The 25,437-nt window shown below is 35.0% G+C and overlaps 1 pseudogene; it reads right to left on the bottom strand.

Annotated features, from left to right (window-relative positions):
* Positions 1-4,498: 4,498 nt before the first annotated feature.
* On the bottom strand, positions 4,499-5,582 carry LOC118829894 (annotated as a pseudogene).
* Between the last annotated feature and the right edge of the window lie 19,855 nt (positions 5,583-25,437).

Below are 25,437 nucleotides of genomic sequence, written 5' to 3' on the forward strand. Positions count from 1 at the left end.
TCCTACTGCCTGTAGGATAAGTTTGATTTCTGTACTTATCAGAGTATGTTATTCCCTCCTTGAACCAAACCCAATGAGAATAAAGCTCAAAAACAGCTCTTCTCCCTCTCTTCTTTCCCTCTACTGTAATGTGTTTGTCCCTCTTCATGTGATGTAATTTACCCTTTTCTACCTCCTCCTTACCTCTTCTCCCAGAGCAACCCCTTTACACCCCTTAATTATTTTTTGTCATCATATCAGTTAATTTATACTCATACCCTCCGTATATGAATATCCCTTTTAATTGTCATAATAACCATACCATTCTCAAGATTAGCATATATAACATATATAAAACAATATAATCCTATATAAGGATGTAAACAATTTGACCTTATTGAATAACAAGGTTTTTTCCCCCATTCACCTTTTTATGTCTCTCTTGAGTTTTGTATTTGAAGATGAAATTTTCCATTGAGCTCTAGCCTTTTCATCAGGAAGTTCTGGAATTCCCTTATTTCTTTGAATGTCCATCTCCTTGCCTGAAAAAAATTATGCTTAGTTTTGCTTAGTAGTTGATCCTTGGTTGTAGTTCAAGCTCCTTTGCCTTTTGGAATATCATATTCCAATCTGTCCTGTCTTTTAATGTAGAAGCTGCAAGGTCCTGTGTGATCCTGACTGTAGTTCCTCAATATTTGAATAGTTTCTTTCTGGCTGCTTGCAATATTTTCTCCTTGACCCGATAATTCCGGAATTGGGCTACAATATTTCTTGGAATGTTTAATGTGGGATTTCTTTCTGGGGATGATCATGAATTCTTTTGATGATTATTTTACACTCTGTTTCTAGGACCTCAGAACAATTTTCCTTGCTGGTTTCTTGGAAGAAGCTGTCCAGGCTCTCTTTTTTCATTATGGCTTTTTGGTAGACTAATAATTCTTAGATTATCTCTCTTGGATCTGTTTTCCAGGTCAGTTGTTTTTCCAATGAGATATTTTACATTTATTCTATTTTTTCATTCTTTAGATTTTGTTTAACTGATTCTTGATGCCTCATAAAGTAATCAGCTTCTATTTGCCCAATTCTAATTTTTAATGAATTGTTTTGTTCATTTAGCTTCTGTTCCTCCTTTTCTGTTTGGCCAATTTTACTTTCCAAGGAGTCATTTTCTCTAATTAGGTTCTGAACCTCCTTTTCCATTTGGCAAATTTTATTTCTTAAAGATTTCTTCTCATCAGTGAATTTTTTTTTCATTTTTTTTTCTTTTACCTCTCTAATTAGGCTTTTAAAATCCTCTTTGAAGTCTTCCAGGAATGCTTTTTGGGCTTGAGAGCAGTTCATATTCCCTTTTGAGATTTCAGCTGTAGGTATAGTGTCAATGCTGTCCTCTTCTGAATTGGTATTTTCATCTTCCCTGTCTCCATAATAATAAAAAAAAATCAATGATCCTTGTTTTTTCTAGATTGCTTCTTCATGGTGGTTGCCTTTTGCCTGGCTTTTTAAGTGGATCTCTGCTTCTGGGGCAAAGGGGGCTCTGTCCCAAGCTTCTTGTGTTTGGAGCTAGGGGCTTAGTTACTGGCCTTGTGTGCTGTGGACTCTGGTTTGGTCAGCTAGTGTCTATATAGTGCTGCCACTCACCTGGTGCTGAGCTGAAGCTGGCTGGTGTGGGCCGAGGATCGAGGCCCAGTGAATTCTTTCTGAGTTTCCTCTGGGGTTAGAGTGTGTGGTATGGAGGTGGACTGGTCTAGCTGCCGTAAGTCTCCTCTTCCCCTAGGGCTGTGCTATAGCATGGGTGGTCTCACTCATCTGCACTTGTGCAAAGACATGCCTGGGGTCCTGATGATGGCACTTGCTGGCTCCATCCCCTAGGGCTCAGGAACTTCTGCTTGTCTGCTAAGGTGGGGCTTGCTGGGATTCCTCCATTCCTACACTGGTCTCCTTCTGTCACTGCAAGAGTGGGTCTCCTTAGCCTCTTGAGCTAAAATATTACTGAACCCCCACTTCCGGTTCCTCTATTCCAGGGTTTCTCCTAGGGCAGTAAGTTGTGGTTATTCAAGGGAGGGATGTGAGCCATTTTACCTGGTCATCATGGTTCCCAGAAGTTCAATAAGGTGAGTTTCAAACCTTTAGAATATGGGATGATAGCTCCAGGAGTAGCTGCTGCTGTGGTCACAGGCTCTGCGCTTCTGTCTCACATAGCTCCAACAGACTCCCGTACTACACCAAGAGACCTGGGGATTGCCACCACAGCTGGCTATTTAGCCTGGAATCTGCTCCTGCTCTGGCTGTGGTGTGGTTTAGTTCTCCATGCCCAGTGCTCTCCCAGCCCAGTCTGTTGGCTGAGTTCTGCTTCTGTTCCCATTCTGGTGTGGTCAGGTGCAGTTCTTCACACCCAGCTCTGTCACAGCCCATAGACCTGTGCTGTCAACACTGAGGACTCTTCTAGGCAGGAAATCTGCCACATCTTTGATGGACCACAAGCACTCTTTTCTACCCTTGAACTGTGAGCTGGGTCCCCCCCCTCCACTTCTACCACAATTGCTGCTTCTGCTAGTGCTCCTCCTTGCCCTGAGACTGCCAGGACAGGGACCTGGATCCAAGTGTGGGCAAAGCAACAGAGTGCTTGGAAAGACTTGCACAGGTTGATTCAAAATGAAATGTACTGGGTACAAAGTAACAACAATATTGTAAGATGATCAGCTGTGAATTAACTAGCTATTCTCAGCAATACAATAATCAAAGCAACTCTGAAGAACGTAAATGTATCCAACCCCAGAGAAAGAACTGATGTCATCAGAATACAGACTAAACTATACTTTTTCTGGCTCTCTTTAGTTTTCTTGAGTTTTTTTCGGTTTTCTTTCACAACATGAGTATCATGAATATGTTTCGCATGACTACACATATATAAACCTATATGGGATCACTTGCCTTCTCAATGAAGGAGGGTGGGGAGGAAAGAAGAGAGAGATTTTGGACCTCAAAGTTTTGAAAATAAATGTTAAAAATATTTTTCCATAAAAAAATGTTTTTACATGTAACTGGGGAAAAATAAATACTAAATAAAGTACAAAAAAGAAATAGTTTGATTTATGATGTTATTCAGTGCTTCTCATGTAGAATTTACAAGTTATCCCCATTCTGCCCCCCGCAAGATGTTGCTACTATCTAAATGTAAGATTTTCTTTTTTGTAATCTATGAGAATTTGCACTCGCTTCTTATTACTTGTCTACATTTACTAAAATACTTCTCACCCTCCTTACTTAGTCTCACCTTCTCATTGATGTTACCAAATATCAAAGTATAAGATGATTTAATCGTGTGAATCTTGAGTTCTTCTGAGAATTGCTTTATATGTTCATTTTTTGGAATAGAAGTGGGTGAATAAGCTAAAGATATTTTTAGAGTGTTCTCTTTGCAAATGCTTATCATGAGTAATGTAATAGAAGATGACCAATAGCCCATAAAATGATGTTTCTCATTGCTTTTTGGCACATGATAAACCAGTTGGGCCACCTCTTTTCTTTCTTTTTTTTTATAGTTCATTTGTGTAATCTTTATTACTTAATTTTATACTTCTGTTTCTATTTATACTAAACAAAGTTTAAAATTTTACTGTTAATTCTTACTATATCCCATATTTTTATATAAACCAAATATATAAGAAGTTCCTAAGCAGTTTTTGGAACTTACATGGTAATTGAAATATAGACTTTAGACATCTTGATTTTAAAATTACCTTTTGATAAAGAATGTTTTTAAAAAGGATATATCTCCAACACTTAATTGTCAAGAACATTATCTGGTATATTTCCTTAAATAGTCATATTCATTCATAGTAGTTCAAAACTTTTCTGACCAATGTTTTAGAAGATGACAAGTTTATACATATTACTCTAGATCATTGATAGTAATTTAAAATTAGAACAACACGAGTGTTAGGCATATTTGTTGTATTATGCTGAATTTAGTTTTATATCTAGCAAGCTGAATCATATTGGTCATAATTTACATTTATACAGTATTTTGTGGTTATAAAACACTTTCACATATATTATGTTTATGGAAATGATATCTCAAACACTGAAAATCTTCTTTCCTATAACGTACTTAAGTACAATTATCAAAAATTCAAAATTAAGAAGGTAGAAACAAAATTCAAAATGGCTCAAGACAGAATCTGAATAAAGATGATTTAATGTTTTTTCATACATAGAAAAAATACTGTTTCTGTGTATATAATGCATATGCATATTTAATGTGTATCTAAATATTTTCCATATCAGTATATATGTGTTAAATCAGAGACGTCAAACTAAAAACCCTCTCCTGAGTGCTGCCCCAATCAGATTAAAATGTAATTGGAAAATGTTTAACAAAATAAATAAAAATACATCATAGAGGGTGTTAATCTGTGGTTTTCTAAGTCAATATATGGCCCACAGGAATCTGTTTCTATTGAAGTGACATCACTGTGTTACAGTCGTGAAAATAATGTTGATTTCTACATTGTAAAAACTACTGCACTATTACAAACGAACTATTTCTGAAGCAATATGTACATATAATCTCTACTTCCATGTTGAACTGTGTTGCAAAGACAGCCACTCCTAGTGCTATTGGAAAGACTCCATATAAAAATGCATAATTGGATAAGCTGGTATGGTTCACTATACCATTGGTCTTGTCCAAGAGTTCCACCATTTCTCTACACAAAAGTGGCATCACCAAGGGTTTAACTTTGATGAGCAGAATTATTGCATCAAATGTAGATTTCTTTAGTTTCTTTATTTGTCCCACCATTGTAAGACGAAGATAAAATAGGGCTGAGCCAGAAAAAGAACTCCCAAGACCATCCAGAAATTTTTCTAAGTAAACTGACGCCTTCTGGCCAAGAAGAAGATTGAAAGCAATTCTAATGAAGGCCATAAATATAATTGCGTTCTGCAGCACACAGAGAAGTCCAAAGCCAAGTCCAACTTTTTCACTTTGTTTTGAGACCTATCACAATTGTCTTTGCATTTTTGGATTTCACAGAAGATAAACCCTATAGGGTTTAGCATTATAAGAGATGTTTGAGCCACCAAATAAATGTACCCAAGGTATTCTGGATAAGTAGTTTGATATAAAGCTTCAACTATAGGATATCCCTGTGCAAAGTAATTGCTTTGTGTAGTAAATATAGGGAACTATCCAGCTTGGCTAAATCAACTGTCAGGAAGGGCTACTAGTAATGATAGCACACACACAATAAAAATGAAACAGCTTTGGCAAGTAAGATACTATAAAGGAACAACCAATTTACATTAGCAAAATTAAGTATAACCATGTTTTTGAACAGTAAGGCTGGCAGTGCAAAATGGTAAACAAAATTCCCTAGTCCTTTGGCCTGTGTTGATGTTTTAATGTGGGCCCTTCCTGCTATGTATCCACAAAGGATTATACCAAAGCATTCTAACAAGGCTGGGAAAAGACTAGTTATTGACATTGATGGAGGACTACTGGTGGAATTGAACTTATAGGGCACTGTTGCAGGCAAAGAACTGGTCATGTTGACTGATGAAGTGAGGTTACTTGAAGTCAGGTCAGCAAAGGAATTCATTTTTCTCTCACCAGACTACTCCAACTAAAATTCTGAGGATGACTCGCGGCCCCCAGGGTCTCGAGGTTGAGGGCGTCAGGCAGGACAGAGGCTACTCTCCTTAGCCTGGTTCAGGAAGGCGCTGCAAACGAGAGTCTGTTGGGAGTCAGGGGCCCGGGGCAGGACGCAGGAGTCCAAGACCAGATGCTACTCCATCAGGGCCGCCGCCCCGGGGCCTCCGGCCGGGCCAGGCCTGGCTGCCCGCCAGAGCCTTGGGCTGGGCCGGAGTTTGGGGAGGGATGGACATGGCCGAAGAGGAAGCCCCAGGCATCTCCCAGCCCCCTGGAGCCTCCCAGCAGAGGGCCGGTGGCTCTTCATGCACGTTCCTGGCACCTCTTATCTTTCTGTTTCCAAGGACAGTATGTAGGCTGTTCTTCCATTTAGATACAGGTTCTATCTTCTAGTTTTATATTAAGTGACAGTGTCAATATTGGTAAGATCCAGTGGCTCCAAATACATACATACACACACACACACACACACACACACACACACACACACACATATATATATATACACACACACACATATATATATATGTATATATATATACATATATCTGTTCATTCATAAAGAATATCATCTCTTAAATAACATTGTTGACTCATAGTTTATAGACTGTCTAAAAACTTTCTGGTTCTTAACACCCCTTTTCTAGTTTTCTATTATAATTCTATCATTACACAGGCTTAATGGTGATTATGAATTATTTTTCTTTTTTCTTTCTTTCCTTCATTTTTACTTTCTTTGTCTTCCTTTGTTTCTCATTCCTTCTACTTATCTTCTCTCCTCTTCCTTTTCCTCTTTTTCCTCCTTTTCCTCCTCCTCCTCCTCCTCTTCCTTCTCTTTCTTCTCTTCCCTTTTTCTTGCTCTTTAAGATGAAATGTCCTGAAAGATGTCAGGGTGGTGAGAAATTATGGAAAGTATTTGAGACATGATGTATTGTTTGATTTGACTAGAAGAAGGTACCGAAAGGGAAGTGGCTTAAAATAAGCTTAGGCAGATAGATTCAGATAATATTTCAGATGACCTTAAATGTCATGCAAAGGACCTTGATCTTTCTTCAGTACAATGAGGGAAGCTGATGAAATTTTTTCTTATGTGTGTGATGCGATGAAAATTGTGATTAATGTGCCAGTGAAACCCTAGGGAGACTATGTTGGAGGATGAGTATGAGTGGGTGAATATTTCAACTGACCAAGCACGAGGTTATAAACAATTCTATTTGCTTAATAGAATTAGAGCAATTACAGTCAGCCACTCAATCAATAATTATTTATTTATTAAGTGATTATTATGAGTCAAGCACCATGTTAAGCAACAACCATACAAAGAAGAATATTTTAATATAGATTACAAAAATATATTCATTTGTAGGTAGATGAATATGCAGATACATCATAATGCATGAAGCAAATGAATGAAAAAATAACATAAATGCAAAGGCAATAATTATAAATATATATGTATATGTATGTATAAAATGAACAAAGTAGTTTGGAGGAGGGTACTCAAATTTCCAAAGGGATGAGAGGATAAAAAAAATGCTTGATAGAAGATTGTGCTTGAGCTATGCTTTAATAGAGTAGAGGGACCCTTTTAGAGAGAGAAAAGGAGGAGGCACTTTCCAGGTGGGGAGGATGGCCAGGGCAAAGACAGGGAGTCAAGAGGTAGAGTGTCATACAGTAGGAACAGAGAGAAGTTCAATATGGTTAGATTGAAATATGTGTATAGAGAAATTAGTAATATCCAGGAATTGTAGAAAGATAACTTGGGGCCAGGTTGTATAGTGCTTTAAAGGATAAAGGTAGAAATTTATATTTTATCTTAGAGATAATAGATTGCCACTGGAGTCATTTCAGTAGGTAAGGCATGTGGTCAGATATGTACTAAAGGGAAATTAATTTGGCAGGACTGTGTAAGATAGAATGAAGTAATGGCAAATTAGGACTCTATAAAAATAACTTAAGCAAATATTTGAGAAGTGGAAGAATAGTGATAATTAAAAGAAATGGAGAGCTTCAAAAGTTAGTTTGCCATTTAGATGGTAATTGACTCAATATAAGGTGGGAAGTGGGAGGAAAGAAATAAGTCAAAGTAGAATTGAAGTTTTCAGCATGGATATATTATCATGCCATTTATCTGAATTAGGAAATCAAGAGGAAAATCAGGTTTGGATAATAATGATACCTTGAATTACCTTTTCCTCTTACCATTCAAAATTGTTGTGATGCCCAAGTGAGACAATATATGTAAAGTAATTTGAAAACTTTAAATTGCTATATAAATATCAAGTATTATTGTTGTGATTCAAGATATTTTAAGTCCCTATTATATCCAAAAGCATTAGCTAGAGCTCAGGAAGTATAAATAAATAAATTTATATAAGACATAGTTCCCTGAAGCTTTAAAATGATTTTACTTTTTATGAGACCCTAGAAAGAATTAAGTATTAGCCACTGACCCTTTGCAATATGCTTTCTTTAAGTTCTAAGTGAAGACTAAAAATAATGCAGAATCAGTAAATCAAATTGCACTGGGTCATCAGAAAGTACTCTAAACCATTTTTCTATTTCCTCGGCCTTGTTCTTCACTGAATACAAGGGAAAGGCATCATGAGTATTTAATCTTATTTTGTAAATAGAGGACCAAGTTAGAATACTTGATATTGCGTTGAGGCTATGATACGATCTTCTCTAAGGTAAATGACTACATATACATGCTTGGAGTCATAGAATGGATTGTTGCAAACTGAAATAAGTAATTTTCTTATCAAATGGAAGTTAGACAGAGGACTATTTTCAATGTGCAGACCCTCTGGCCTAGTCAATGCTTTGGATACAAGTGGTTTGGAGACCTAATAATTACTACGGTCTGAATCACCTATATCAGAAAAGTTTACTTCCTTACGGCTACTTTAAGTGCTTTCAAAATCATACTTGGACTCCTGGATCAGGCATCATTTAACTTGTGTGATCCTTAGTTTCTTCAACAAAAAATGATGTGTTTAAGAAAATTAGAAGGGGGGAGGGTTGATCAATAACTTACCATACGTCAGACACTATGCTAAACTGTAGGATCAAAATGCAAATAGTAAAGGCAGCCCTTGACCACAAGGAGCTTCTAATAGAGGAGGGTAACAGATAAAGGGGAACTGTAATGGGGGGTGGTGGTGGTGGTGGTTGCATTGGAAGTTAGGGTTTGGCAAATGAAATAGAGGCTTAGTTCTGGGCCTGATAAAGTGAAATCTCATCTCTCTGTTCTCCAAGTAGTTGCCTGGGTAGAGTCCAAGTTTCTGTTGGGGAAGACATGGGGCAGGGTCAGGGGCACTGGTGATTGCTGGAGTGGAGGCAGTATGGTTAGGAATTGTGGCCAGGAAGTGAAGTGATGTCTAAGATACCTTCGAACTCTAGATCTAAGAATCTATGATTCTATGAAATAAGGAGAAAAAGAATGATTGTATAGTTAGAACATGGAGTCCATTCACTCATTATTATGTAATTATTCCCTTTAGTGAATTTTTAAAGTGCTATATGAACAAAAAGAAAAGTCTCAATAGAGAAATATAGGATTGTGTGGATGATGGAAACAGTTTCCTTTTCATTTCTATAAATGGCTTTTTTGGGGTCAGGTTTAAGGTGTTTGATGGAAGCACAGTAACATATTATGGCACTGCCTATACCTTACATAGTAAGAAGACAAGCAAGTTCTACAGATGAAGAAACAGTTTTAAAATAATGAATTTAAATAGAAAGTAATTAAAATATGAAAACGTTTACAAATGAATTGTAAATTATTAAGTATCAAAGAGTATCCAAATTCACTAATAGCAACAAAAATTTATATTAAAAAAGGTAACAAATTTGTGGTTTTACCTCACACCTATTTCAGAGGAGCTGTAGGAAGACATGCACATTAATACGCTATTTGTGGAGCAGCAATTGTCGGTGGAAAGTAATTTCAAATTAGGTGAGAAAATCCCTAAACTGTTCATAACATTTGACCCAGCAGTCCCATTTCTGGGCTTACATACCTGAAGGAGGTAAAACACACACAGGTGCTATACATTTTAAAATATTAAAACTGCATTTTTGCGGGAAAAAAAGAACTAGAGACAAAGTAGGTGCCCATCCATTAGGGAATGACGAGAAAATTATGGCACATGAATGTAATGAGATTTTATTGTGTCTTTAGAAATGATGAATATGAGCAATGATGAGGACAAAGTAAGAAGGATCAGAAGAATGACATAATATATATTTCCATTGAACTGGAACCAATGGCCATATTTTACATATATTATAACTTGGAATAGTGCAAATGAGAATAATATGATAATTCATGAGATAGTGTAAATATTGTTAGTTGCAGTACGAAGGACCTAAATATGCAATACCTACATTAATTAAAGTGCAAACAACATTTAAGGGTAGTGGAAATCCAATTAAATGTAGTGAACAATCTTCATCTCAGTGATGGGTCTCTTCATAGAGAGATAAAGGATGTGAATGTAGAATGCTGTATACTCTGTCAGATAAGGTTTGTGTGTTTGTTTGTTTAAACTGCTTCTTCATTATTACAAAGAAAAGTTTAGTGAGGCAAGTTAATTGAGAAATATTTGTGGTATGATTTTTAAAGCATTAGTAAGGAGAGAGGATGTATGGTATTCCCCCTCAGGCCAAATCTGATGAGAGCAAGGTTCACTCATTCCCCCCTCACCTGCCCTCTGGGAAAAGGGGATGAGAGGGGAGGGGGATGATAGAGGGGAGGGCTGACTGGGGAACAGGGCAACCAGAATATAAGCCATCTTGGAGTGGGGGGGAGGGTAGAAATGGGGAGAAAATTTGTAATTCAAACTATTGTGAAAATCAATGCTGAAAACCAAATATGTTAAATAAATAAATTTAAATTAAATTTACTCCAGGGGACTCACGATGGAGAATGCTATCTTCATTCAGAGAAAGAACTGCGAAGTTTGAATACAGACTGAGGCACACTACATGCTCGCCTTTTCTGCTTCTCTTTTGTTTTCGTTTTTGGGTTTTTTTTTTTTTATGCTTCTGTTTCTTCTTTCTCATGATTCATTCCATTGGTCAAAATTCTTCTCCACGACCTGACTAGAGCATAAATTAATTCAATGCGAAGTTATACATGACAGTTATATGGGACTTCATGCCGTCTTGGGGAGGGAGGGGGGAGGGAGGGGAGAAAAACTGGAACTCAAAACTATGTAGAACTGTGTGTGGTAAACTAAAAATAAACAAAGAAATTTATTTAATTAAAAAAAAAAAAAGTAGTCCAGGCACTCAAGGAACTCATAGTCTAATGAGAGGGAGACAATATACAGGGTGTCCCTAAAGTCTGGACACAAAGGCAAAAATGCACATTTTGAAATATTTGGAATATAAGCAGACATTAGCCCCCTTGACTTCTTTTTCTAGGTTTGCTAAAGGAGAAGGTGTACTCAATAAAAGTCACAGATGCAGCACACTTGATTTAATGCATAAAGAGTGAATGTGCTAAAATTGATGGCAATATGGAGTTATTGCATCGAGTTCACGTGAATCTTGCAAAGCACAACAACAGCTGAATCACAAATGATAGAAATCACATTGAAAATGTTATTTGTTAATATTCCAATTAAATAAAATGTTGTTGAAAATTTAAAAAAAAATAAAATAAAATAAAGTAAAAAAAAATAAGGAGAGAGGATAATTTCAAATTGCAAAAGACTGATTTTTACATATGGCTTATGTGATATTTCATTACTTCATAGAAATATCTCATAGAACATTCTAAATATTATAACATATAAATATTTCCTAAAAATTAAATTAAGAAAATAAAACTTTGTGGAGTAAAAGCAGACTAAAATTAAATATGCTACCCACCTCCTGAGAAAGAAGTTATAGACTTAGAATGCAGAATGAGACATATTTTTTGGACATAGACCATATGGGAATTTGTTATAATTATAATTATAACATAACAACAATTATATTATAACTATTATTATAATATAATATATTATTATATATTTGTATATAATTATTAGGAGAGATTTCTTTTTTTTAAAGTTGTTCAATGTGGGATCCAGTGAATGGTAGAGATAACTACTTATAGAACAAATAGATTAGAAAATACATGGTGTCAAGAGATGAAGTGTCTGCCATGAAAAATAGCAAGAAAGCCAATGTCACTGGATTATATAGTAAATGGAGGGGATTAAGATTGAAATAGTGGAATAGAAAGAAATAGTACATGACTGGGCTTTCCTCCACAACTCTTCCTCAAAGATTTAGAAAAATATACACAACTGAGTATTAGTAAATTCAAGAGAAAGAAACAATGATAAAGTTTAATTTTCCAGGCCCAAGTCAGGATAAGGAGACAAATAGAGAGCTTTTCAAACATGGGAATGGTGTTTAACCAGAAGTCAGTAGGTGAGTAAGTAAATATTTATTATGTGCCTATTATATGTCAGGCAATGTGCTACTTAGCATTGTGAATACAAAGAAAGTCGAAAGTCAGGCACTGCTCTCTAGAATCTATCTAATAGAAGAGAAGCCATGGAAACAGCTAAGTACAAAAATGAAATGGAAATAACCCACAGAAAGAAAGCACTAGATTTAAGAGAGAGCAGAAAAGGGAGCTAATGTAGTCACGAAGTTAAAGGGTGTGAAAGGGAGGAGAGAAGAGGACCCAAGACAGCCTCAATTCCTGTATTTTCTCCCTCTGATTTAATGGCTTCTTCTAGAACATCCAGTTGAGGAGGCCACTCAGGTCAGCCATCTCTTCATTTCTCACCAGATTATAATCTGGTATCTTCCATCACGTTCTTGTGCAAGATACCTTCTTCCTCTCACACCCCACTTTTCAGCTTTCTTTTATGTGTTGTCTTCCCTGTTAGAATGTAAGTCCCTTCAGGTCAGAGGCTGTTTTTCTTTTTGCTTGTGTTTGTATTCTCAGATCTTAAGACAGTGAATGTCATGTGGTATGCACCTAATACTTTGGGTGGACTGACTACAAGAAACAGAGGAACTCACTGAGACATCCCAGTTAGTGGACATGACTCAGATGAAGATCCAGTAAAAGAGATTGAAAAGTGATCAGATTGGTAGCAGGAGAACTAGACGAGAATAGTAGAAGAAAGCATAAAAGAGAAGTTGATTGACAGTTTCAAAAGTTAGTGAAGGGTCAAGAATGATGAGATTTAGGAAAAAGGCCATTAAGTTTTAAAAAGGCCATCAATTCAGAGATCATTAGTATCTTTGGAGAGAGTAGTTTCAGTGGAATGATGAAATCAGGACCACACTATAGAGAGCTGAGATTTCCATCCTGGAGATTTACAGCACAGGGACTAAATGGATTTGCCCTCAAAGTATATCAGGATAAGAAGAGTTCCCATATCTGGCACAGAAGGGCTTAGTATTAGGTAGCAAGCAGGAACAGGTGTCTGCTGAAAGCTCTCTTGTTCAAATAGCAGAATTGGATCACAAATCCAGTACATATTAAAGAGAGAATTTTATGAAGGAGATGATTTGGAGGGAAAGGAGTGGTTGTAGTCCTTTGGCTATAAATTGAGCAAGGAACAAGTATGCACGCAAGCAGACAAGCTGGGTCTCAGATTCAGCCCACAACTTGGAAGACGTTTGCAAGAGAATAACCAAAGCAATGATCTCAGAACAAAGCAGAGCCTGCAGCTATGTCACAATCCAGCTGGCTGATAATAGCTAGTCCAGGAGTACTCCACTAGAGTTCCAATCAGGAGAAAACCCACAATTTTCTCACTCAGACCCAAATTGGTCACTGGTCTGAGCCAATTAAAATGGTTTCAGGACCTTGCAGACATCAGTCTAGGAGACCAGTGCTCAGACTTCACTATGGATCAAACCACGCTGAGTATATTTAAAGCTTACAGTTTTCCAGTCTAAGCTGACCCTGAGATCATGAAATAACACAACAGTTAATATCTTCCCCACCCCCAAACCAGTAGAAGGACTGAAGAGAACATAAAATAAAAGGAAGCAGAGCCTAGACATTCACTGTGAAGGTGCTCAAACCCTAATCATAACTTAACATCTAACGTCAGGAAGTAGGGCTAGAAGGATGAGCAAACAAATAAGTAACAAAGAATTTCACCATGAAGATAAATGTCACCATGAGAGAAATGGTCAAGATACAGGCAATTTAGCATGTGGTATTCCAGAAGGCAAATGGTATCCTCCTCCTCACTCAAACACTTTGGGAAGGAAAGCAACCAAACTAGATATCAATTTATATGTGAAGTTATCTGAAACATTTCCATATTAGCAAAGTTGCAAAAGAGAAGACAAAATAAAACAATTTTTTAAAAGAGTAAGAAAAAGGTATTCTTCAATTTGCATTGAGAGTTCATCAGTTATCTCTCTCTGGAAGTGGATAGTATTTCTCATTATGGGTCCTTGGAATATTCTTGAGTCATTTTCTTTATCAAAATAACTAAGTCTTTCATGTGTAATGATTCTTATATTAATATTACTCTGTAAAATGTTCTCTTTATTGGCTCACTTCTTTTTTAAATTTTCACTTTTTGCAGATGATATGATGATTTACTTAGAGAATCTTAGAAAATCAAGTAAAAAATTACTTGAAATAATAAACAACTTTAGCAAAATTGCAGGATATAAAATAAACCCACATAAATCCTTGGCATTCATATACATTACTAACAAAGCCCAACAGAAACAGATAGAGAAATTCCATTTGAAGTTACTGTAGACACTACAAACTCAGGGCCCATATGAACATAATGAAGAAACACTTTTCACATGAATAAAATCAGATCTAAATAAATGGAAAAATATTAGTTGCTCATGGTAAGGCTGAGCTAATGCAATAGAAATGGTAATTTTACCTAAATTAATTTATTTATTCAGTGCCATACCAATCAAACTACCAAAAAACTATTTTATAGAGCTAGATAAAATAACAACAAAATTCATCTGGAAGAGTAAGAGATCCAGAATATCTAGGGAATTAATAAAAAGAAATGCTATGGAAAGTGGCCTAGCCATAGCAGATATTAAACTGTACGTTAAAGCAGCAGTCATCAAAACTACCTGGTACTGGCTAAGAAATAGAGTTGTGCATCAGTGGAATAGGTTCGGTATACAAGACACAGTAGTCAATAGCTATAGCAATCTACTATTTGACAAACACAAAGAATCCAGCTTCTGGGCTAAGAATTCACTATTTCACAAAAGCTGCTGGGAAAATTGGAAAACGGTAGTGCAGAAACTGGGCATAGACCAATATCTTATACCATATACCAAAATAAAGTCAAAACGGGTTCATGATTTAGGAATAAAGGCTAACACTGTAAGCAATTTGGGAGAGCAAGGAATAGTTTACCTATCAGATTTATGGGAAAGCAAAGAATTCATGACACAACAAGAGGTAGAGAGAATCACAAAATGAAAAATGGATAATTTTGATTATGTTAAATTGAAATGTTTTTGTATAAACAAAGCTAATGCAAGAAAGATTAGGAGGGAAGCAGAAAATAGGGAGAAAATCTTTACAACTAGTGTCTCTGATAAAGGCCTCATCTCTAAAATATACAGGGAACTGAGCCAAATTTATAGGAATACAAGTCATTCCCCAATTGATAAATGGTCAAAGGATATGAACAGGCAGTTTTCAGAGAAAGAAATTAAAGATATCTATAGGCATATGAAAAAATGCTCAGAATCACTACTGATTAGAGAAATGCAAATCAAAACAAATCAGGTGCAACATCTCTCTTGTCAGATTGGCTAAAATGACAAAGCAGGAAAAGGATAAATGCTGGAGAGGATGTGGGAAAATTGGAACACTGTTACACTGCTGGTGGAGTTGTGAACTGATCCAGCCATTCTGGAGAGGAATTTGGAAACATGCCCAAAGGGCTATAAAAATGTTCATACCCTTTGACCTAGCAATACCACTTCTAGGGTTGTATCCATAAAAGATCACACATGTGGAAAAAGGACCCATATGGTAGAGGCTCTTTTTGTAATAGCAAAGAATTGGAAATCAAGGGGATGCCCATCAATTGGGGAATGACTGAACAAGTTGTGGTACATGAAGGTGGTGGAATACTATTGTGCTATAAGAAATGGTGAAGATACGGACTTCATGATAACCTTGAAATACCTACATGTTATAATGCTGAGTGAGTGGAGCAGAACCAGGAGAACGTTATACACAACCACAGATATATGGATTCTGTGATGACTAACCTTGATAGACTTCCCTCTTCTCAGGAATACAAGGTTCAAAGACAACTCCAAAGGACTCATGATGAAGAGATCTATCTACATCCAGAGAAAGAGCTATGGAATCTGAATACAGATTGAGTCACACTGTTTGTTCTCCTTTTTTCCCCCTTTTTTTCTCTTTTTTTTGGTTTTGTTTCTTCTTTCTCATGATTCATTCCATTGGTCATAATTCCTCTTTACAACTTGACTATTACGTGAATAAGTTCAATGTGAGTTATATATAGAAGATATATCAGATATCATGCCAAATTGCTGAGGGAGAGGAGAGGGTTGAAGAAAATCTGGAACTCAAAATCATGTGGAAATGAGTGTTGTGAATTAAAAACAAAAAAATCTTAATTAAATAGAATGGCAATAATGAGACAACATTCTAAAATTGGTGGGATGCAGCCAAAGCAGTACTCTATCTCTAAATGCGTATATCAAGGAAAGAGAGAAATCTCAGATGAATGAGTTGTACATGCAACAACACCAAAAGAAAGAGAAATAAACAAATTAAAAATCCCAACTTGAAGACCAAAATCTAAATCCTAAAAATCATGGGAACTGGTAATGAAATTGACAGTTAAAAAAATAAATAAATAAATAAATGAAAAACCTAGAAGCTGGTTTTATGAAAAAAGACAAAATAAATAAACCCTGGATTGATTAAAAATGGAATAAAAGCAAATTACCATTTTCATAAAAGAAAATGGTGACTGCAACACTGATGAAGATGATATTAAAGTAATTATTATGTTTTTTCAATTATATGCCAATAAAAGTGACAATCTATATCAAATAGATGAATATTTACAATAAAATAAATTGCACAGATTAACAGAAGAGGAAATAAAATGCCTATATAGCCTTATTTTAGAAAAAAATAAATTGAACAAGCCCTAAATCTCTCTCTAAGGAAAAAATCACCAGGACCAGATATATTCACAAGTGAATTCTACCAAACATTTAAAGAATAATTAATTATAGTACTATGTGAATTATTTGGAAAAAAAGGTGAAGGAGCTTTATGAAATTTATTACACAACACAAATATGGTGCTGTTACCTAAAGCAGGTAGAACAAAAACAGAGAAAGAAAACTACAGACCCTTAATGAATATTGATGCAAAACAAAATTAAATAAAATACTAGCAAGTAGAATATGACACTATATTGCAAAGATCATACACCATGTTCAGATGGGGCTTATACCAGGAATGAAAGGCTGGTTAAATATTAGGAAAAATGCCTCTATAATTGACCGTATCATAAAGAAAAACAACAAAAATCATATGATTATATCAATAGAACCAAGAATAAGTCTTTGACAAAAGATGACCTATGCCTATTAAGAACACTAGAAACATAAGAATCTCATTCAGGTGGTGATTGGTTGAGTCTTTCGATTTCTATTTTACCCTCTGGTCAAGGATATTTGGGCAGTTTTCCTTGACAATTTCTTGAAATAGGATATGTCTAGGGTATGTCTTTGATCATGGCTTTCAAGTAATCCAGTAATTCTTAAATTATCTCTCTTCAATCTATTTTTCGGGTCACTCATTTTTCTCCTGTGCTATTTCAAATTTTCTCCTTTTTATTCTTTGACTTTATTGTATTGTTTCTTCATGTCTCATGGATTCATTAGCTTCCACTTTCACAATTTTAATTTGTAAGTATTATTTTCTTCAGTGAGGTTTACTTCTATTTTCTATTTGGTCAATTCTGCTTTTTAAGTAATTATTTTCATTAGTGAATTTTTGTACCTCTTTTTCCATTTGGCCAATATATTTTTAAGGTATCCCTTCCACCTTTAGTATTTTTTCTGTCTTTTTCCCAAGCTGTTAGTTGTCTTTTCATAACTTTCTTCCTTTTCTTTCATTTCTTTACCTAATTTTTCCTCTAATATTCTTATTTGATTTTGAAATAATTTTTAAGATTTCCAAATTGTTCTACAGAATTTTTAGACTAGTCCACAATTCTACCAACAAGACATTAGTACACTTTTCTACATACCTTCCAGCATTTACCATTCTACTTTTCTGTCACATTAGACAACCTGATAGGCATGAGGTGGTATCTCAGAGTTATTTTAATTTGCTTGTATAGTCAATAATGATTTAGTGCTTTTCTATGTTACTATTTATAGCATTGATTTCTCCTTGCATTCTTTATGAAAATTTAGTACTTCATAGAACTTCTGAAATGCAAACCTAGTAGACAAAAGAAAGACTCCTAGAGAATCAACTAAAAGCCTACAGTTATCCCATCCACATCAAAGGGGTTGGGGTGGGGCACCCCTGTGATCTGGGAAATCCACATAAAATTTTTGGCCCTCAATTTATACCAGAGAAGAAGCCTGAATTACTATGATATTAAAAGATAAAATATGTTGATATTATATAATAATATAAATATTTCTTATGTATTTCTGAGTTTCCAAACTTTTTCTGTGTCATCTGCTGGCCTTTGCATGGTGTTTGCATCTTCCCCAAAACTCTCCCAAAATTCCCACATAATTTCTCATGCTGACCCATGATATATTGAACCCATGATGGGGAAAGTCATGCTGTGCAATGGATAACTGCACTTGAAATAATTAACAACTTTATCAAGTATCCTGCAAGGATACAAAATAAACCTGCATAAATCATCATAAATCACCAACAAAGCCCAGCAGCAAGAGATAGAAATAAAAATTCCATTTAAAATCACTGTAGACAATTCAAAATATTTGGCAGTTTACCTGCCAACACAAACCCAGGAACTGTATGAACATGATTATGAAACACTTTTCAGAAAAAACAAAGTCAGATTGAAACAACTGGAAAGACAATTAATGTATTGCTCATAGGTAGGCTGAGCCAACAAAATAAAAAAATGGCAATTCTTACTAAATTAATCCATTTATTCAGTGCCACTCTAATCAAACTATCAAAATTACTTTGTAAAGCTGAGAAAAATAATAACAAAATTCATATGGAAGGTCAAGGATATCAAGGGAATCAATAGTAAAAGCAATGTGAAGGAAGATGGTCTAGCCATACCAGATCTCAAACTGCATTATAAAGTGTTGATTATCAAAACAATCTGGTGTTGGCTAAGAGATAGAGTGGTGGATCAGTAGAATAAATTAGGTACACATTACTTCACAGTAAATGGCCATAGGAATGTAGTATATGATAAACCCAAATATCCAAGCTTTTGAAACAAAAGCTCAGTATTTGACAAAATCTGCTGGGAAAACTGGAAAACAGTATGCCAGAAACTAGGTATAGACCAAGATCTCACACTTTATGGCAATATAAGGTTGAAATGGGTACATGATTTATACATAAAGAGTTAAAGGGTGATACTATAAGCAAATAAGGGAGAGCATGCAATAGTTTATTTTTCTAAACTATGAATAAGGGAATAATTTAGGACCAAAGAAAATAAAGACAGCATTATAAAACATAAATAGATAATTTTTTTATTATATAACTTTTTAAAAAAAAATGTACAAACAAAACCAATGCAACAAAAGTTAGAAGGAAAGCAGAAAACTGAGGAGAAATGTTGCAAAAGCATCTCTGATAAGGTCCTCATTTCTCAAATATGCAGAGAACTGAGTCAAATTTATAAAAAAAAATGTCATTCCCCACTTGAGAAATGATCAAAGGATAAGAACAGGCAGTTTTTAGACAAAGAAATCAAAGCTATTTATGGTCATAAAAAAAGCAATGCTCTAAATCACTATTGATTAGAGAAATGCGAACTAAAACACCTCTGAGATATCACCTCTCACTTATCAGAGTGGCTTATATGACAAAATAAGAAAAAAAAGTATTGGAGGGATGTGGCAAAACTGGGATACTAATACACTGTTGGTGAAGCCATGAATTGATCCAACCATTTTGGAGAACAATTTGTAACTATGCCCAAAGGATATATATATACACAATGTATGTGTGTGTGTGTGTAGATATACATATATACATATATATATATATACATATATATATATATGTATATCTACACACACACACACATATATATACATATACACACACACACACATATATATATCTACACACACACATATATATACATATATACACACATATATATGCATATACATATGTATATATACACACATATGTACATATATATTTGTATGTATGTATACACATATGCAACCATGTATACCTATTTGTGTATATATGCATACACGTACATATGTATATTTGTAAACGTATATGTGTATTTACAACTATCTGTGTAAAGTATTTATAGCAGCTCTTTTTGTCGTGGCTAAGATTGGAAATTGAAGGGATGCTCATCAATTGGAGAATGGCTGCACAGCTATGATATATGATTTTGACAGAAAATTATTGTGTTACAGTTAATGGAAAGTAGAATGATTTCAGAAAAAACTGGAAAGACTTGTGTGAACTGATGCAAAGTGAAGTGAGAATAACCAGGAGAATGTTGTACACAGTAAGGGTATTATTGTACTATGAAGTACTGTGAATGACTTAACTATTCTCAGCAATACAATGATCCAAAACAATCCCAAGAGACTAATGAAGAAGTATGCTATCAACCTCCCAAGAAAGAACTGATAATGTTTGAACATAGGCAAAAGTATGCTATTTTCACTTTCTTTCTCTCAATATTTTTCTTTTAATTGAGTCTTCTTGTTCAAAATGTCTAATATAGAACTGTTTTACATTATTGTACACATGTAACATATATCTGATGTCTTATTATATCAGAGAAGGGAGAGGGGAGGGACAGAGAGTGATACAAGTTGGAACTCAAAATTTAGAAAAAATGTTGAAAAGTGTTTTAACATGTAATTGGTGAAAAAGAAAATACATATACATGCATAGATATATATACATATAAATATGTGTGCGTGTATGTATGCATGTGTATGGGTATATGCATGCATGTATGTATGCATGAAGAAAATCTGGCTTTGAAACTGACTTTGCTACTTATATCATTTGTGATGTTGTCCACTCCATATCCTTATCTGTAAAATTGAGTGGTTGGATTAAATTATATCCTAGGTCTATTTCCCTCTAGACTCTATGACCTACATAGACCATTATTTTTATTGTATCCTTTAACTTGAGGAAAGAGACTGGGGCATCAACCTCATGTCCTTTTGTACAAGATCTATAGTTCTTAGCGCCAACTTAGTAAGCACCAACTTAGGTACATAATAAGTACTCAATGAATACTTACATTTTCCAAGCAGTCACCCCCCAGATACACACACAAACACATGATTGCTACTTTTTGAATCATGGCCTAGATTGTTTTGTGTCATTAGACTAAACTGTATCCAAGCCAAGAAAATATGTCCCTCAGAACAGCAGTTAGGATGATTTACTTTTCTTAATATGAAAAACAGCATTTCAGTTAATGATTTTTGAATTTAGCTTGTGCTTTTAAGGAACAAGTCAAAGAAGAAAATTGAAAGCTCCCATATTTATAGATCCAATGAATTAATGAAGGTACTTGGTCTTTTCTCAAGGTGCTCACCATCAACCTAATTCATAAGTTGTAAATGATTATCAAGGTATAAGAAATGTTTGCTTATTTTTAATTATGAATGTCTTTTGCTCCTAGAAGTATTTCTTAGATTTTTGCATATCATGGGCTTCTGGTAATCTAGATTAATGAAATATATCCCTCCCAACTCTGGAATCCTTTTTCTAAGAGAAGAAAATCAGGCCTTATGGGAAGTAATGAATATTTTTATGGGCTGTTATTGATGAAAGAATGAAATGGATTATCTAATTGTCAACCAAAAACTGGAAAACAAGATCTACTTTTTTTCTAAACTCCTCTATTTCTTAAATCTTTTCAAAGGCTTCCAAAATATTTTAGTTCAACTTCCTTTCTGCTTTGCATCTATTTTGTTTCTTGCTATCTTACCACTCATCCACTAACAATGAATTTCCACATAAAACTAACCAACAATCTGTGTTAGAGAGTAAGAAAAAAAATTCCTAAGTAACCATCCATTACCTCATGTGATCAAGGAGTTAACATGGATAACTTCTAACACTAAGAAAAGAGGAAAATAGAATAAGAAGTTCTATCACTAATCTTCACCTAAATAGAAATATTTGAAGTTACAACCTGTCTGCTGTGGCCAGACAGATGTAAAATTAGTTTTTCCTACATTGGCTGATGTCAAATCTAGAGAAAGCAGAATTTTAGCAAGTCAGAAGCTTGTCTTGCAAACTACTAAATTATTGAGTAGAGGAGAATTTCACTATTCTTGAAAGATTGTAGACATTGGTGTGTGGCTTTAGGCACCTCTTCATAGGGTAAAAGTAGAATATATGCTTCAGTGACTGCTCTCAGATTCTCTATTCTACTCTCTTTAGATATGACATAAATCAGTGAAGGCAAAAAAAGATCCTTTTGCCCCTGGCTGGCTATGTCAGACAGGGTATCATTACATACATTTCGTTTTAGGTAAATACCAGTAACAGAACTTATAATTTCTTTTCTTTTTTTTAATTCTTTCCTGGTATTGGGAGTAATCCATGTATCATGTGAGGGGATAGATGATTACTTGATCCTCTTTCTTTCTGTCATATGGGGAAGAAGCTCTTCCTTCTTCTCTGTGTCAGGGGATAATAGGAATTATTTTTTTTTTTAAATTGAAGTATCCTGTCCCTATCCTTTAATATTCTACCCTACCCCAGTGCTTCATTATGGTGTGTAGTGTTCTTGAAAACTATGCCAGTGGAAGGCAAACTCTTACCAACTTGGAAATTCTTTGAGTTAGGTCTGGGTAATGAATTAATGGAACTTTTATACAAGGACTATCATGAATAAGATTGGAGAAAGTCTTCCTCAGTTTTGCCAAAGTTTGAGTAATTGAATTAAAATTTAGGAAGATTTCTACCTAGTGCATTGGTAATTAAGATGGACTTTTTTAGCCTTTTTTAGAATGCTAAAGTAATCAAATGCCTTTGATTAAGTCTTTCTAGGTGCTGAGCCCCAGGCCCACAACCCTTTTGCTGATTAGGTCTGAAGGCTTGGGGCCCCAAGAAGGGTATATAAACTCAGAGGTTAGTATTTTGTTTGGGGCTCACTCATTAGAAGAATGTTGATGTGGAGACTCTGGGTAGCCATTAAAGAGCCCCCCAGCTTGAAAATCCAGATGTTGGTGCTTCTCTGGTAATCATGTATTGCTATGGATACACTGGTTTGTGTTATTTGCTCTGTTTATATAATGTATGTTTGTAATTTCTGTTTGTATTTGCTCTGAAGTTCAGGGTGCTGACTTTTCCCCCTAAATTAAGTGAATGATATATGTATGTTTGATTAAAAGTGAGATTGTTAACCCTTTAAGATTGCTTTCCTTAGAAAAGCAGATCAAAGAACCTGTGCTAGCAGCTAGTGTTGCTGGTCTTGTTGGGTCTTACACCTTAGCTGCAGCTGCAAGCAGCATTGTTGTTACACCTATGTCACTGGATGGAAAACTTTCACAAATGAAATTAAATTATAAAATAGTGAAATAAGTGAAAGCAGTGTAATCTGAATAAGGAGAGAGTCATTTCTTCATTTAGAGAGCTAAAATTCTAGTGAGGAAATATCCATCACTCCAAGTTTAATCATTCAGACTTTTTACAACTCAAAAGGATAAGTACACAGATCTGCCAAATATTACAATAAATAGCTGACAATTCTATACTACTTTGTATTTGACAGAGTATATTTTTCTTAGAATAGCCTTGTGGAGTAAGACATCCAAATACAATAAGTCCATATGATAGATGATAGAACTGAGGCTTAAGTTAAATTACTTTCCCAAAGTCATACAAACTATAAGAGCTAAAACTGATACCTACTGAATTTGTCTAGTAATATTTTGACTATATGGCATTGTTTTTTGTCAGTTCTTTTTCTGGAACTTGACATTTCTGGCTTTGTCTGACCAACTAAAACCACTGGCTCATCCCAATAAATTTGTTCCTTCTAGTTGGTTATTTGTATTCCTGTGAGATCCAGACTATAAGAGTCATTATCCATCTCTCTAAAAGCCAAGATTGAAAAAAGATCACTATCGAAAGCATATGGTGTTGAAGCCAGGTCATCCAGGCTGTCCTCCTGGCTCTGCTTCTGACTCACTTTCTGACATTAAATCACTACAGGTAAATATCTATAGTATTCTGATGATGAAAACCTGTTAGCTGGCAGAGGGGAAGGAAGGGAAAGGAATAAACATTTAGAAAGTACCTACTATGTGCCAGCACTCTGCTAAGCACAGTACAAATATTATCTCACTTGATCCTCACAACAACCCACAAGATAGGTGTGTTATTATCTCTATTTTACAGTTGAAGAAACTATGTGAATTAGAGGTTATATGACTTGCTTCTGGTCACACAGTTATGAAGTGTCTGAGGACAGATTTGAACTCAAGTTTTCCTGACTCCCAGATCAATGCTCTATCTTCTGCACCACCTAGCTGCTAGGCATATATCTTTCTTACACTACCGAGACACTCATTTAACTTCAGATCTGGAACCATAACAAAAAAGTGGTATTACTAAGCTCCACTCATAATCTCTCCAACTTCTCAACCAGAAAAAAAAGAAAGAAAATACAACATTAACTGTCACTCCTCTCAATGTGCTGTCTACTACTATTAAATGTAAGCTCTTCCAGAATATGAACTGTCAAGCTCTCAGCATAGTGCTTGGCATATATAGTAAGTATATTTAAAATTATTTTTCTCCTCATTCATTAACCTCTTGGTCTCATTTTCTTTTACCTGTGTAATAGAGGTAATAATGAACCTGTACTACTAATCATTGATGCAATTATGGGAAGAACTTATTTCAGTATTTTAATGAGTTTATAATATATGATTTCAATCATTTGATTATACATTCCATGAGTAAAGATCACAACTCTTCTAAGTCTTAATGGACTATTTCATGAGTTGGCATGGCCGTATAAAAATTATATGCCAAACTGCAGATCATGAGTCTTTCTGTACTTAAATAGGCTCATGATCAGATACTGAGCATGGTATTTTCCTTAAATTCAGAGATAGGATCTACATGAGTTTGCATTCTATTGGCAGAGCAGCCAAGAAAGCAGATAAAGTTTCATATTACAACAAGGCATTAGAATTAGAGTTTGTGAATGATGGCAAGAGCAAAATTAAACGATAAGTGTGAAAGTATTTTCAAAAATTATTATTCCTATTCCTAATATTTCTTGACAAATATTATTATCTATCATTCTAGGGAAGGGAATGACATTTATTCCTCTTTGTACAGAGTAATTTCGCAATAGGAACATAGTGCTTTTGCATTGGTTAATATGCGAGGTCAAATCCCTAGTCAGCAAATAGTTACATGAAAATAGTTACATGATCATTCACTAATATAAAATCTTTGACCTTCACAAGTTCTTTCATCATTTTGAGTCTCAGTTTTAATATATAGTTTATATAAATAATCTGTCAGGCTAAACAAAAACTGCACACAACCTTCTGTGTCATCAAAGGGG

The sequence above is a fragment of the Trichosurus vulpecula genome, chromosome 8, assembly GCF_011100635.1.
Source record: "Trichosurus vulpecula isolate mTriVul1 chromosome 8, mTriVul1.pri, whole genome shotgun sequence".
Lineage (NCBI taxonomy): Eukaryota > Metazoa > Chordata > Mammalia > Diprotodontia > Phalangeridae > Trichosurus > Trichosurus vulpecula.